At 35.0% G+C, this 15,814-nt stretch overlaps 1 pseudogene; it reads left to right on the top strand.

Annotated features, from left to right (window-relative positions):
* The first annotated feature begins 3,202 nt into the window (after nucleotides 1-3,202).
* Nucleotides 3,203-3,968, top strand: LOC114207846 (chromobox protein homolog 3-like; annotated as a pseudogene).
* Nucleotides 3,969-15,814: the final 11,846 nt, after the last annotated feature.

The raw sequence follows: 15,814 nt of genomic DNA, 5'->3' as shown, positions 1-15,814 counted from the left end.
AATTTTATATTTCTAGAAAATTATTCCACAAATATAACATGGAATTTCAAGGACCCTGAAGTTCACTTACTAATAATTTCTTTCATTTGAGGAAGTATAGGAAGCTCATACCTACTTTCTAGTTCCAGCAGAATTTACTTAACATTTAAATGCTCAATTATTTCATCAACAGAATTAGAAAAATAATACATCATAGTATGAATAGGATGATTAAATTGGGTAATATATTTAAAATTCCTTCAAAAATTAAAGTTTTGATAAATACTACCAGTTCTATCTTTAGTTGTTGTTTGTTTTAATGAATGTAATGATTTTGTGTGGGTCTGTACCAGAATGACTTTACTGCAAGAAAGAATCATATTATGAAAGATCTGTTCAAGTGTTAGTGTTCACTGCTATCTATAAAAGTAAAAATGATTAATGATACTTAATATACATGCATTCCATACATTTGGTGTCCTAAATATCACTGAAAGACTTCTGGGCTAGGAAAATTGTAAAGCGTGCTCTCTTAATGAAAGTAGAATTTTTTAATTTTCTTCCTTTTTTTAAAGATTTTATTTATTTATTTGACAGAGAGAGAGACAGCAAAAGAGGGAACACTAGCAGGGGAAGTGGGAGAGGGAGAAGCAGGCTTCCTGCTGAGCAGGGAGCCCGATGCAGGGCTCGATGCTAGCACCCTGGGATCATGACCTGAGCTGAAGGCATACGCTTAACGACTGAGCCACCCAGGCACCCCTAGAATTCTATTTTCAAAGAAAGTAAACAGGGAGAATAAATATAACTATGGTGAAAAATAACTTGTAAAGCTGAATATTAATATTGTTCCTAATAGGCAGCTATTTAAGTATTGAAAGTTGATGTTTTATGCCACACTAATAATAATATCAACCAATAATGTTTCCTGGATGTTTTCATGCTATTATTTCTTGCATCTTATATAAAGGAACATATGGACCATAAATAGATTTATGAAATTATGCTGTCTCTGAAGAGATTATGGAACACAAATTAAATATACCAACTCTCCATAAAACTGATTCAACTGAACTAAAGATCTTTAAATTGTGGGATTATTGATAGACTATAATTAGAATTATCAATTTGGCTTTAGATATATAAATTTCACAATTCGAATGGGCATGCTACTGATAATAATATTGTGTTTATATTCTGTCATCTTTAACAATGTTGCAGTGTAGATGATTTCTTATATATGATGTTGATGCATGTTAAAATTTGAGATTTATTGCTTTAAATATGCAATATATTTATGTATTTTATATTTACTCATTTATTTAACTTTTTGTAGATCTTAATTCTTCTTATACCTCCTTCAGTCCATGTGGAATCATTTTTATTCAGCCTGCAGAACTTCTTGTACTATTTTGGTAGTGTTGCTCTACTGGTGACTAATTTTTTTAGTTGTGTGTGTGTGAGAGAGAGAGAGAGTGGGGTGGAGGAGAGAGAAGGAGAGAATGAATATCTTTACTTTGCCTTTAATTTTGAGTGATATTTTTAGCTGGGTATAAAATTCTATTGAAGGTTTGATAAGGGGGTGGGTGATAAAGGGGTGAGGTTCAATCCAGTTCCTAAATTGAATGCTTTAGATGAGAAAGCAATCAGTGATAGCATGCTCAGTTTAGAAGTTTAAACAATTTCTGATTTGGATCATTTTATTCCTATAAGTATGATTTTTTAATCATTGAGACTATCTTAATTCAATATGTTTTTCTAAATTAATATGGAGAAGAGTTTGAGGATATCAAAAATCTATAAAATAAAGACAACGGAAGTACTTACTAAACCAAGTAGAAGGAATAAAAATAAAGCCAAGGAATTCAGAAATTCATTTCATTGATGGAAGAAAAACTGACTCTTCAAGAACTAGAATAATTAATATTCATTCATGTCATCATTGCAAAACATTGCAAAACAAAATAAAGCAAAGTATTAAAGCACATTAAGTTTGCTAAAATAAAATCAAATTGACATTATATCCATTTGCAATGCAAAATAAAAGTATACAGTGAAGCAAACTCTGAAGAAATTGTAGGAGAAAAAAACAGACTGTGACATTAGCATTCTATACCATGAAATTATTATTTACTGCAAAAGCAACCGGAAGTATATCCATTCAGTTGACCAAATTGACATTACATAATTATGATTTTGCCCTCATCTTGAGATTCTATTCTGTCCTCATACACTGATTCTTGAAGCAGAATTTTTCACCTAGAATATCCCTTGTAACAACACATGGTGATGGACATGGAAATGCACTGCCCAGATCTTCATTTAAAGAACTTATTACCCCAGCTGTCAACAGACAGCCTTTAGCTTTGAGCTCCACCAGGATATATATTTGTCTGCAGAGACTCATATATAAAGGTTATGTTAACCTGAGCAGCTCACATCCAATGACTAACTGAGGTGGGAACACAAAGGCCTTGCTATTTTGGCCCAATGTGGGACTTCTCCGATGAGCTATATATGCTCCAGATCTCCTCTATATGACTGATCAAGGCTTTCTTGAGCCTGCATCAGAGTTCAGCTTTTTCCTTTGCCCAATACTGTTTCTTCGCCATAAATATTCTGTATGCCAAATTCCCATTTTAGTATTTACTTCTGAAAATCATAACTTGTGGGACATAGGACTGACCCACTGTGACATTACAGAAACCAGAATACGAAAAGGAGGGGACCTTGTCACCATGCATGCTTGGTATTACAATTTTCCACATATTCTACTTACATTAAAAGGAAATGAGGCTATATTTTATCTACTTTATCGTTAAATTTGGTTATGAATTTCTTGAAGAACAAGCAACCTATGTTGGTCTAGTATGACCATATAAAATGAAATATTGCAACATTATTAGATACTGGTTATTGAAATTTTCAATCTGTTAGTTCAGATGCATATTAAAGAAGGATATTTGAATACTAAATAAGTGAAAAGAGTAAGAAAAGCAGAATCTAAGTACATTTGCTTTTAATACACATTGAATCAAGAGATATAATTTTTTGTTTGAGGAAGAATAAAAAAAAATTCTAGCACTGGTTATGAGAGCTTACATTTTTAACTAACCCGTGGAAAGTGGCTAGAGCTTGAGGAACATAGCACTAGAGATGTCACAGACCTGGGACCTGAAGCAGTTCAGAAGTGGTGAATAATAGTTCTTCAAGTCTACAATAAAAAATGGCCTCCAATAAAACTACATTGCAAAAAATGGGAAAGAAACAATGGAAAGAGTAAAAAATAGAAGAGGGAGAATTTGTAGTGGAAACAGTACTAGACTGACATGTAGTGAATGGGAAGGTGGAGTATTTCCTGAAGTGGAAGGGATTTACAGATGATGACAACACTTGGGAACCTGGAGAAAATTTAGATTGTCCAGAGTTAATTGAAACATTTCTTTTCTTTCCTTTTTTTTTTTTAAGATTTATTTATTTGAGAGAGAGAGAGAACATAGGCAGGAGGGGCAGAGGGAAAATGAGAAAGAATTTCAAGTAGACTCTGCACTGAGCTTGGAGCCCATGGAGGGGCTCAATCTCACCACCCTGAGACCAGGACCTGAGCTGAAACCAAGAGTCAAATGTTCAGCCTACTACTGTACCACCTAGGCACCCTGAAGCATTTCTTAATTCTCAAAAAGCTGGTAAAGAAAAAGATGGTACAAAAAGACAATCTTTATCTGATAGTGGATCTGATGATAGCAAATCAAAGAAGAAAAGAGATGCTGCTGATAAACCAAGAGGCTTTGTTAGAGGTCTTGATCCTAAATGAGTAATTGGCGCCACAGATAACAGTGGAGAATTAATGTGTCTTATGAAAATGAAAAGATTCAGATGAGGCAGACTTGGTGCTGGCAAAAGAGGCAAATATGAAGTGTCCTCAAACTGTAATTGCCTTTTATGAAGAGAGACTAACATGGCATTCTTGTCCAGAAGATGAAACTCAGTAATTGTTTGCATTGCTTTTCATATGTATTTATATTTATATATAAATATAAATATTTATATATTGTAAATTTGGATCTTAGTTTCTTTTTTTTTAATTTTTTATTGTTATGTTAATCACCATATATTACATCATTAGTTCTTGATGTAGTGTTCCATGATTCATTGTTTGTTCATAACACCCAGTGCTCCATGCAGAACGTGCCCTCTTTAATACCCATCACCAGGCTACCCCATCCCCCTACCCTCCTCCCCTCTAGAAACCTCAGTTTGTTTTTCAGAGTCCATCATCTCTCCTGGTTCGTCTCCCCCTCTGACTTACTCCCCTTCATTCTTCCTCTCCTGCTATCTTCTTCTTTTTCTTTTTTTTTTCTCAAAATATGTTGCATTATTTGTTTCAGAAGTACAGATCTGTGTCTTAGTTTCTTATTAGTGTGAAGAAGTATTCTAATGAAAATCATGTTTGATATGTTCGGTTTGAAGTAGTATTGGGGGAGTTTTGCAGTCTTTTGCCTATATAACACTGGTTACTTTGAACAAATAAAGCTTTCTGTAGTTGCCTCCCTTTATCAGAAAGAAATATTTGAGACCATGGTATATTACTCTCCTTCATTAGAGAATACCTTTTCTAAATGTTTGGGGAAATCTTCATAGTCATTACTCAATCAGAGTTTGTGATTAACTCCTATAGGCCTAAGGACTATTCTTTTTTGTTTGTTTATTTGGGTTTTTATGTGTGTGTGTGTGTATACATAAAAATATATATATATATCAATTGTTTTTTTTTTCTTTCCTTTCCTTTCCTTTTTATTTATTTTTTTTAACATTCACCAAAACAAAAACAGCCTTTTATAACCATGGATAAATCCATGATTCTGGGATGCCATCATTTTCAGCCATCTAAGAAATAAGTCACATAAAGTTAAATTGAAATTTTTCCTGAAGCCTTAACTTTTCAAATTTTATAGTTAATTGGACAATTTAAATTGGACAGTTTAAAAGCAACCATATCAGAATCCATACCCGTATCTACAGTCATTTATTTTTTTTAAAGATTTCATTTTATTTTAGAGAATGAGAGTGCAAGCAGAGAGTGGGGCAGAGGAAGAGGGAGAGATTCACAAGCCGACTCTGTGCTGAGTGCCGAGCCCCATGTGGGGCTCAGTGCCATGACCCTGAGATCATGACCTGAGCCGAAACTGAGTCAGATGCTTAACCGACTGAACCACCCAGGTGCCTCCATATCTACAGTCATTTAAATGCAAGTTTATGTGCAAGATCCCTGAAAGGAGAATTTTATCACTACCAACAACCTCCCCACCTAAATGAGAAAACTAGACAAGTCCCGGTGTATTTTAATTAGGTAAGCAAAACTTAGTTAAGTGGACATTTAAAGTTTCCTTCTAGTGAACCATTCCTTTACAAGAAGTTGAAATCCCAGTACTCTATTGACTAAAAGGTCATGATCATGGAATGTCTAAGACTTCATACAGGTGACCTAATCATAATCAGATAGTTAGAGATGTTCGCAATTTTGGACCTACTGGAATAAATTGGTGAACAAACTTCTGTAATCTTTTGTATGTTTTTTCTTTACCTCAACTCATCCCTTACATGTAGGCTCAATCTTGTCAGTATTTGAGTTACTGGTTCAGCAGAAACCAGGAAAAACATTAACTTTGTAGTATCAGAAAGTTATCCAACTGCATATTGTTTTCTTTATTGTAAATACTGTTGGTCAATAAGTTTTATTCCTTTAAAAAAACAAAAATTAAAAAAAATTACTAACCCATGGAGAATTACTGATGCTCTTCCTCAGCCTCAAGATTATTATTCCCCATCTGTCTCCCTCTCAATAAGTAGTACATATAATCATCCTAATTTAACTTATTCTAATTCTCTACAAAATGTTTATAAATACTTGATATTGTCTTATTTACTTATTAATGCACTTGTTACAGAACATACACTCAGGACCTTTATATCATCTGCATCACTTTGTCTTCACATAGTGGGAAAAAAAAGAAGACATTCCTTAGCACCCAGTGCATCCTTCAGCACACTAAAGACAAAGAGATTCAAACACAGGCCAACAGAAAACTAAAGAGGAAGCACAAATGAAAATATACATATTAAAAGATGCTCAATTTTATTGGTAATTAGGAAAATTACTTAATTGTAAATATTAAGCCATGGAAGCAGCAAGTATTAACAAAAGCATGCCTCAGTGGGAATTGTAGTCTGGTGATGTGAATATAAATTGACACATCTCATTGGGAAGCAGTTGGCATTATCTTGCACATTGAGCCTGCGCTTACTCCATGATCCCAAGATCAACCTTTTTTGGCCTATAGACTAAATAAATCCTTGTATATTTGCTACAGGAGACATGTAAAATCATGCCATGGAAATAATATATTTAATTACAGTAGTGAAAGGAACTCAGATGCTCATCAATCAACAAAAGTATGGACACTTTAGGAATATTCGTACCATTACCTAACAGCTATGAAAATAGATGACAATTATATGCATAAGCAAGGATAATTCTGACAAACATAACATAGAGTGAAAAAATGAAAACCACAGAAGAATACACACCGTGTTACTCAATTAATATACACTGTTCAAAAACTGTACTAAATTAAACAAGGTATGTTTAGGGATATATCCATTTGCAATGAACTATAAATGAAATTTAGGAAGAGATAAACAGAACGTTAAGGACAGTGGTTATTTCAAGCATTAAAAAGCGATAATGCAATAGAGAGGGAGGCCACAGAGGGCCCCACATTTGTTAGCTATGTATGCTTCTTAAGCTGGGTGGATTGTTCATAAGAGGACATTTTATAATTCTCTTAATATACATAATTTAAAAATAAAATCAGTTTATGTTCTATATACATATAGAGAGGTTTAATTCACACAAAAAGAAATACAAATGGCAACAAACATGCGAAAATATTAAAGATTGTGAATAAATATTCTTCCTTGAGACATTTTGATTTATTTAGTGAAAAAAATCTTAAAGTAATTTATAAATTTGGGGTCCAAATTTTTGTATCTACACTACAAGTTTGCAGAAATAAATATTTCTGAAACCATGCTTATGAGAAATGGAAAGCAACCTACATTCATGTAATAAAATGTTATTCCATCCTTGATAGAAAATAGAATTCATCTTTATATTCTATTATTAAAACTAAAAACTAGACTGCAGAGCGGCCTCTAATAATGATACATATTTATAGTGAAACACTGAGACAAAATTCTGAACTTATTAGTAAACATTCTAATGAGGAAAAAAAACAGATGACAGAATAGACAAAGATCAGAATAAAACAAAGAGTTGAGAAAGAATTTAAGCTAATAAAAAAGAACAGTGCTGGGGTACCTGGGTGACTCGGTCGGTTAATCGTCTGCCCTCGGCTCAGGTCATGATCCCAGGGTCCTGAGATCGAGCCCCACGTCGGGCTCCCTGCTCAGCAGGGAGTCTGCTTCTCCCTCTGCCCCTCACCCCACTCATGTTCTCTCTCTCTCTCTTTCTCTCTCTCTCTCTCACTTTCACTCTCTCTGTCTCTTTCTCAAATAAATAAATAAATGAAATCTTAAAAAAAAAAAGTGCTATTCTCAGAAAGCTTCATAATGTAGGTAATCTCTTCATGTCCTCTTGGTGATTTTGTGGTGTCATCAGTCTTGACCTCTCAAGTGGTTTTGGGTGCTGTGGGGCGATCACAACAGAATTAGTGAATACCTTATTTTCATCCTTATAGAGGAAGACTGGAATGCAGTTTAAATTCATATGTCAAGGAGAAAGTATACTTACAGCCTTGATTATACCTGTCAACTCTCCATCCTACCACCACAATATTGACTGAAGAGAACTTTTTGAACATTACAAAGAGCATCATATTAATCTACTGTTTTGGTGACATCATATTAATCATACCAGAAAAACAAGATGGGCCAGTATACTGGAGGTTTTAGTAGGATACATACTATCCAGAAGTTATTATATAACCCTATGTAATAACTGGAGATTTGGAGTCTTATGATCTGGAGCATTCTTGGATATCTAACCCAAAGTAAGGGGTATATTATTGCTTCTTGCAATTTCCACCACATAGAAGGAAATACAATGCTAGATGGGGCTCTTCGGGGTCTTGATTGTGTAATTCACACTTAGTAATATGACTTTGATACCTTTATCATGTGACACAGTAGGCAAGTAGCTTTGAGTGAGCCAAGAATATCGTTAAACACTATGTACTGGAGTATCTTTCATGGGAAAAATTGCTCTTTGGAGCTTGTAGTGAGCTCCAACACAAAAGTTTACAACATACAACCCTAGATTTCTAAAGAGAGGACAAGATATTTGTAAGAGGAAATTGTAGATCACTTGAAAAAACATATGTGGCATCTGACCATGGGACATCACGTGACCATATTTTTTTAAATTTTATTATGTTAATCACCATACATTACATCATTAGTTTTTGATGTAGTGTTCCATGATTCATTGTGTGCATATAACACCCAGTGCTCCATTCAGTACGTGCCCTCTTTAATACCCATCACGAGGCTAACCCATCCCCCCACCCCCCTCCCCTCTGGAACCCTCAGTTTGTTTCTCAGAGTCCACAGTCTCTCATGGTTCGTCTCCCCCTCCGATTTCCCCCCCTTCATTTTTCCCTTCCTACCATCTTCTTTTTTTCTTTTAAATATATAATGTATTATTTGTTTCAGAGGTACAGGTCTGTAATTCATCAGTCTTACACAAATCACAACGCTCACCATAGCACATACCCTCCCCAGTGTCCATCACCCAGCCACCCCATCCCTCCCACCCCCACCACTCCAGCAAACCTCAGTTTGTTTCCTGAGATTAAGAATTCCTCATATAGTGACCATATTCTTAATGAGTTAGGTTATGTTATACCTATGAGATCTTAAGGTTGAATAGTCCCAGAAGCAATACATCATGAGATATGAAGGTATGAAGTGATATATCCAAAATAAACCGCATGAACAAGTGTCCAGATTTCTACATCATCTGTCAGTGTTTCACTTGTGCTTCTCCCTAAGTTTTTATGCATGGTTACATGAGGGGTAATTTAAGACCAACTTATGTAAGAGAAAAAGTGCCAAATTGGATTCACAGAAGGGTCAACTGTATAAGTGGGTCCAAGCTGAAGACACACTTCTGTACTACAGCCCCACACCCCAAAGTCTCTGAAAGGAACATTCTTTCTATGAGCAGCACTTCAAGAACTTCATCCAGTCATACACTGTATGAAAAAAAGAAATGGCCCAAAGTACAACTCTTCTTAGTGCCAAATAGCTAGTTAGCCACAGAGTTGGAAGGGAAAAAATGGGAAGTTTGGGGATAAGAAGATTTGAGGAAGAAGCATGGAGATGCAGATACATAAACATTTTGGACTCAAATTGTAAAAATCTTTATACTACATATTTGTGTCACCAAGAGAGAGTTCCATTTTCTGTTTTCCTAAAATAACTATTTAATATTGTAAATATCCTTCTAAAGGCTGTTTCAACTACATTCCATAAGTTATATATTTATTTTATTTTCATTAATTTACATATATTTGGTTTTAACTTCCCTTGAGAAATCTCATTTGACAGCAGGTATATTTAAAAGTGGGTTGTTTAATTTTCATATACTTGGGAATTTTCCAGCTATCTTTCTCTTAGTAATTTCTACCTTAATGCCATTATGGTCTGAGAAGATAGTTTGTAAGATTTCTACTCTTTTAAATTTTATGGTTTGTTTTATGGCTCAAAATATTGTCTCTTTTAGAGAAATACCCCCCCGTGCACTTGAAAAGGGTATGTGCTCTGCTTTTGTTGGGTACAGTGTTCTATAAATGTTTATTAGGTCTAGTTGGTTGATAGTCTTCTACATTTTTATTAATTTACTGTATATTCTATGTATTATTGAGAGAGGTGTGGATTTTTTTACCTATAATTGTGGATATATTTTAGTTTGTCAGTTTTTATACTGTGTATTTTGAAGCTTTATTGTTGGTAACATACACATTTCAGATTGTTCTGTCTTCTTAGAATTATTAACCCATTTATTTATATAATGAATGGCATATTACATAATGTACTACTTTATTCTTAATACTCTGCCTGTTCAGAAGTCCTTTAGTCTGATGTTAATATAACTACTCCAGTTTTCTTGTGGTTGTTGATTGCTTGGTGTAGTTTAATCCATCTTTTTATTTAATCTGTGTCTTTATATTTAAAGTGGATTTACTGTACACAGCATACTCATGTATTGCTTTTACATTCTATTTGACTGGCTCTGTCCTTTCGTTGGTGAATTTAGATCCTTTATATTTAAAGTGATTATAAATTTATATTAAAATCTATGCTTTATAGATATTTTTTATTCTGTTTTCTCTTTGTTTCTTTTTTCTCCCTCTTCCGTCTTCTCTTATGTGAAGGATGTTTTATGATTTTTAAATCTTCTCTATCGAGTTCTTATTTTTATCTTTCTTAAGAAATGTTTTTAGTGATTGCAAGGGTTTAAAATATACATCTTTAAGTTACAAAGGTCCAAATTCAAATAATATTGTCCCATTTTATGTAGAGAGTAGTAACTTTACAACATTATATTCCTAATTACTCCCCTCATCCTTCATTCTGTTGTTCTTATTGTCTCTAATTTTGGATAGACATATTTACAGTACATACACTGTTGTCATGCATATATGTAATACATTGCTTCTACGTTTGCTTTAAGCAGTTTCTTTTAGAACAGTTAAAATAAGAAAATTTAACTTAATTTTACCTTTTAAGTTTATTTTCAGCACCCTTCACTCCTTTTTTTTGTAGACCCGTTTCAGTGTGTTATCATATTCTCTCAACCAGAAGAGTTTTCTTTAAAATTAATTGTTGTGATAGGTCTGCGGGCATGGATTCTTTAGGTGTTGGAGAATTTCTTTATTTTTTCTTCATTTTTGTAATAAAATGTCACAGCGTATATTATTGTAAGTGGACTTTTTTTAAAAGAACTTTTAAGAGGTCATACCTTTGTTTTCTGGCTTGCATGACTTTTACCAAAAATATCTGTAATAATTTTTATCTTCATTTCTCTCTATTGTAACTTTTTTTCCTTAATGCCTTCATTTCTTTTCTTTTTTTTTGTTATTGTTTTTAAAATTTCAACAGAACATGTCTCAGTCTAAGCCTATTGTTTGTTTGCTTCTTTGTGGTTATCCTTCTTGGTGTTTTTTTTGAGCTTCTTGTGTCTGTGCTCTCAGGTCTGACATTTATCTGGAGTTCATCTGAGCTGGAGACAAAGCTGACTTTCTAGGTGTTAGAGTAACTGATTAAAGCAACAAGACAAAATGGAAATAGCAACTAAGCCTTTAATCACTAACTCTGATAGTATACCCTGTTCCATTTCCCCAGTGGAATAGTATGCCAGTTGAGGGTCAGGCGAATCAGCCCCGACACGGGGCTCTTCTCACTGTTGAGGGAGCTCTTAAAAAAAAAAAAAAAATGAATCCTGCAGTTCTCTGGACCCAGGCAGCAGCAGGAGGAATAGGGGAATGAGCCACGAGTGGAAAAAAGTAGAGTACTAAATTGTAGTGGAGAAAAATATCATCAAGTTTCCCTGATAAGACCCTTAAGTAGAGTTGCCTTGACGAGGAACGTAGATACACGTAAAAGCATGGACAGCCAGAGAGGCTGAGTGAGTCCTGACTTAAGTAGTGCGTTGGTTGTGCATCAAGTCTGGTGTGGGGAGAGCAGCTTTACCCTGTGAGGTTGCCAGGTAAAGTCTTTGTAAGGTCAGGCCTGAAAAGTCACACACATTTAGACAGAAGCTGGACTCAACATGAATTTTTGAAAATTTACAGCCATTATTTTTCCAAATATTTCTTCTCCCCCTTTACATCTGTCTGCTCCTGAAGTTGCAATTACACATATGCTAGAACACTTGATATAGTTCCACAGCTGTTTAATGTCCTGCTTTTTTCCCCTATACTGACATCTTTCTTTGTGTTTCAGCTTGGGTGATTTCTACTGAGTAATCATTGATTTCACTGATTTTTCCTTGGCTGTGTTGATTATGCTGATGCACAGGTTGAAGGCTTTCTTTATTTCCATTATGTGTTTTTTAATTTCTACAGTTTTCCTTTGATTCTCTAATTTCCATCTCTCTACTGAAATTACGCATGTGATCATGCATGTTATCCTCCTATTCCTTTAGAGCTTTGAATTTATTAATTATGGTTATCTTAAATTCTTTTTTTTAATATAATTTATTTATTTGACAGAGAGAAAGAAAGCGAAAGAGAGCACAAGCGGGAGGCGGGGCGGAAGAGGGAGAAGCAGACTCCCCACTGAGCAGGGAGCCCAATGCAGGACTTGATCCCAGGACCCTGGGATCATGACCCGAGCTGAAGGCATATGCCCAACCGACTGAGCCACCCAGGCACCCCTCTTAAATTCTTTATTAGTCAAATCTAGCATTTGTCTTATGTCTGAATCTGGTTATCATGATTACTCTCTCTCTTGAAAGTATTTTCATTTTGTTTTGTTTTGTTCCTTTTTCATTTGTCTTTTAAGTGTCTTATAATTTTTTTGTTGTTGAAAACCAGACATGTTATGTAGAGCAGTCAACACTGAGGTAATGGTTTTATGCCTCAGAATAGTCACAAGTTTCCTTCTGCTAGGCTTTTAGTTCAGGAGATTTTATTAATTTTAATAACTCCAGTTTAGGAGTTGGGCTGCATTTGAGATTTGTGCTTCCATGGTGTCCCTCAATGCAACATGATCTTCTGGTTTACAGAGACCTTGTATTTAGGGTGTTCCGTGCCTTAACAGCAAAATTTGCTTGATTTCGCATTTTAGGTTTCCCTTTTTGCTGTTGACTCTGAGACAGTATTTTTATATGTTGTTCTGTCCTCTTGCAGCATGCTGTTGTCATTGTAATTAACCACCTGGCTTGGTGGTGTTGTGGGAGGAAGTGGTGTCTGCTCTTCAGTATAGATTCTTGTCTCAGGCATGCATCATGTCCCTGGCTACTGGGAGTATGGCTTTCTTGGATCTACTTTTCCTTCCCTGCCTGGAGTTTTGGGCTCAGTGTTTGATTTTACCTCTCCCCAGCAGGGAGTTTTATCCCTCCCTCTTCCTTGCTGTCCCTCAGCTGAAATAAGTGTTCACCAACTAAAGCCAGCAGCATTAGTGTTTCTTGCACATACTGTGTTTTGTGTGCAGCTAGAGGGGAAGGATCAGTAGGAGTTACTTGTCCCTGCTGTATGGCTGCCGTTCCCCACGCCCCCGCCCTCCCCGTCTGCACCATAGTCACCATAGTCAGCACAGCTCACGGCTCCTGTTGATCTTTTTGGCGAACCGCAGGCAGGTTTTGTGGAGAAATAATGCAGACTGAGGGTACAAACTCTCCCCAGCTTCTGCAGCCCCCAAGGGTTTCACAGTTTCCGCAGCTTCTTACTGGTGTGCGATTGCATCTAGTTGGGTAAGTTTTAGCAGCTTCTCCTCTCCTGTAGGCAGTGTCTCTCCTTAGATTTTGGGTCAGTTTACTGATTTCTGATGAGTTCAAAAGTCATAAATTTGAAGTTAGTTCAACTCCTTTTCATTGTAAGAGTGATAGTTCCTTCTACCTTTTTATATTCTGGAGAGAAAACTAGAAGTACAATGGTTAATTTTAGGTCAATAAATATTTCTCTTGTTCCATTGGGTGTATAGTATATTACATATACTACAGAATGAATTTGAATTAAGGTACTGGAAGCATTCACCAAGATATTTAATAAATGGTCATCACTTTCTTTTGGGAAAGAGCACTTCTTGAAGTGTCATTTGCATGACCAAAAATAATTGACAATTGAATAATTAAGAATTTAGAAAACATCAGTGGTTTTCTGTCAACAATTAAAGGGGTTATATCTGCATTCTGGGGCCATTATGAAGTAATTTGTGATATGTTATTTGATCCAGGATGTGATCAATGTTAATTACTTAGAGATAGCAATGTAAATTTGATCAATAATATTCTAATTTTGAGATTTCCCTACCTTTAATGAGTATAACTCTGATTGTCATTAGTAAATGAAACCTTGTTATATAAATTGCAGTATAATGATAATTAACTCAAAAAGTTTCAACTGTATTGCAAGATAATGATATTTTACTCAGAAAAGGTTCAAATGCATTAACCCCAACATTCAAGTAATATTAACCCATGTCAGGTGGAAATAGGTGTCAGAATTTCTTTCTAAAGCTCTGTACAGATCAGAGCATCATTCTGTCTTGGAAGCTATCTTCCTTATTCTCAGTTATTTTAGCATATTTTACCTAATTTCAAAGAACTCCTATGAAAATAATGAACACATATACTTCCATTCTCTTAATAATAAATATTCTGTATCACACATATCAATTTATAGCACTGCTTTTGTGTTGACTATAAATCTATAACTGATTTATTCTTTTGCAGAAGTTAAGCCTCTGGTAACTTCAGCCTGAAATATTAAATCATGTGACTAGATAGGTGAATAATGCATCATCATTTCTGAGATCAAGGAACTAATTAACAGGAGAAACGGGGGATAAAATAGGATTCAGTGGATTAATACCATAATGGAGGCATGGCCAATATAATTTAGATATGCCTAAAAAGGATTATTTAGCTCTGCCCTATAATGGCCAGAGAAGGACAAGGTGGAGAGGTAAAAGAGTAAGATTGCATAATACCCACAGTTTTTATAGGAAATGTCAAATGATAAGGGAGGTCCTTGACTTAGGGGACATAAATTGATACTAGTGTTTAGGAAAATATAGACCACTGCTTTGAACAAATGGCAGTCCAGTCACATGAAGTGTTCAAGGAGGTGTTCCATGGGCAACACAACAAAACAGTGCTAAGAAGTGAGTTATGTTCTTAACATCAATAATGGCGTTAGTCATGGAATTGCTTTGTTATTTTTCACAAATATATTCATCATGCTAAAATATAAAGTTATGTAATTATTGAATGATGAGAAGTACTTGATTAATACTGCTGTGGATGCAAAATAATGAACCCAACAAAACTGTCTATGTCCTAATCTCCAGAAACTATGACTACATTAGGCTATGTGGCAAAGGAGAATTAAGGTAGCAGATTAAAGTGAGGTTCTAATAAAATGACTTTAAAATAAGGAGATTATCTTGGATCATCCAGGTAGGACCAATCAGTGTAAATGCAAGTGTGCTTAGGGAGAAAGAGTGAGAAGAATCAGAATAAGACAAGGAGTGTGACGATGGAGATAAGTTTAAAGTGATACAATTTTGCTGGCTCTAAAGGTGGAGGATGAAGTCATGAGCAGATCCTCCCGTAGAACCTCCAGAAAGGAGCATAGCCCCACAGACACCTTGATTTTAGCACGGTGATATGCATCTCAGATTTCTGAGCTACATAACTGTAAGATAATAAATTTGCATTGTTTTAAGCCACTGAGTTTGTGGTTATTAGTTTTTTAATACAAAATATATACAACTAGTTTTGAAAACTAATATCATTTAACACATTTAAGGAATAAACTAACACAATCCCATTTAATAACAGATTCTCTTGAGGGGAGATAATGTCATAGAAATATTCTCTTAGTATGGGAAGATCCCATGGGAATGGAAGGCAACAAAAGCAACATAACCAAGAGGGAAATTGGTTGACTAACACGATAGAATTATCTAATGCTCGCAGTCTTTGGTAGTATTTAATTAATCATGGAATTCTTGGGACAGATTTCAATAAATATCTCTTAACTTGATCTCCAAAAAACAAGTCATTCAGTTCTTGTACTTGGATTATTTC

Source organism: Eumetopias jubatus, unplaced genomic scaffold, assembly GCF_037043125.1.
Source record: "Eumetopias jubatus isolate StellerSeaLion01/CBP00866 unplaced genomic scaffold, mEumJub1_p1.0 scaffold_4, whole genome shotgun sequence".
Lineage (NCBI taxonomy): Eukaryota > Metazoa > Chordata > Mammalia > Carnivora > Otariidae > Eumetopias > Eumetopias jubatus.
This window is presented reverse-complemented; position numbering and strand designations above follow the sequence as displayed.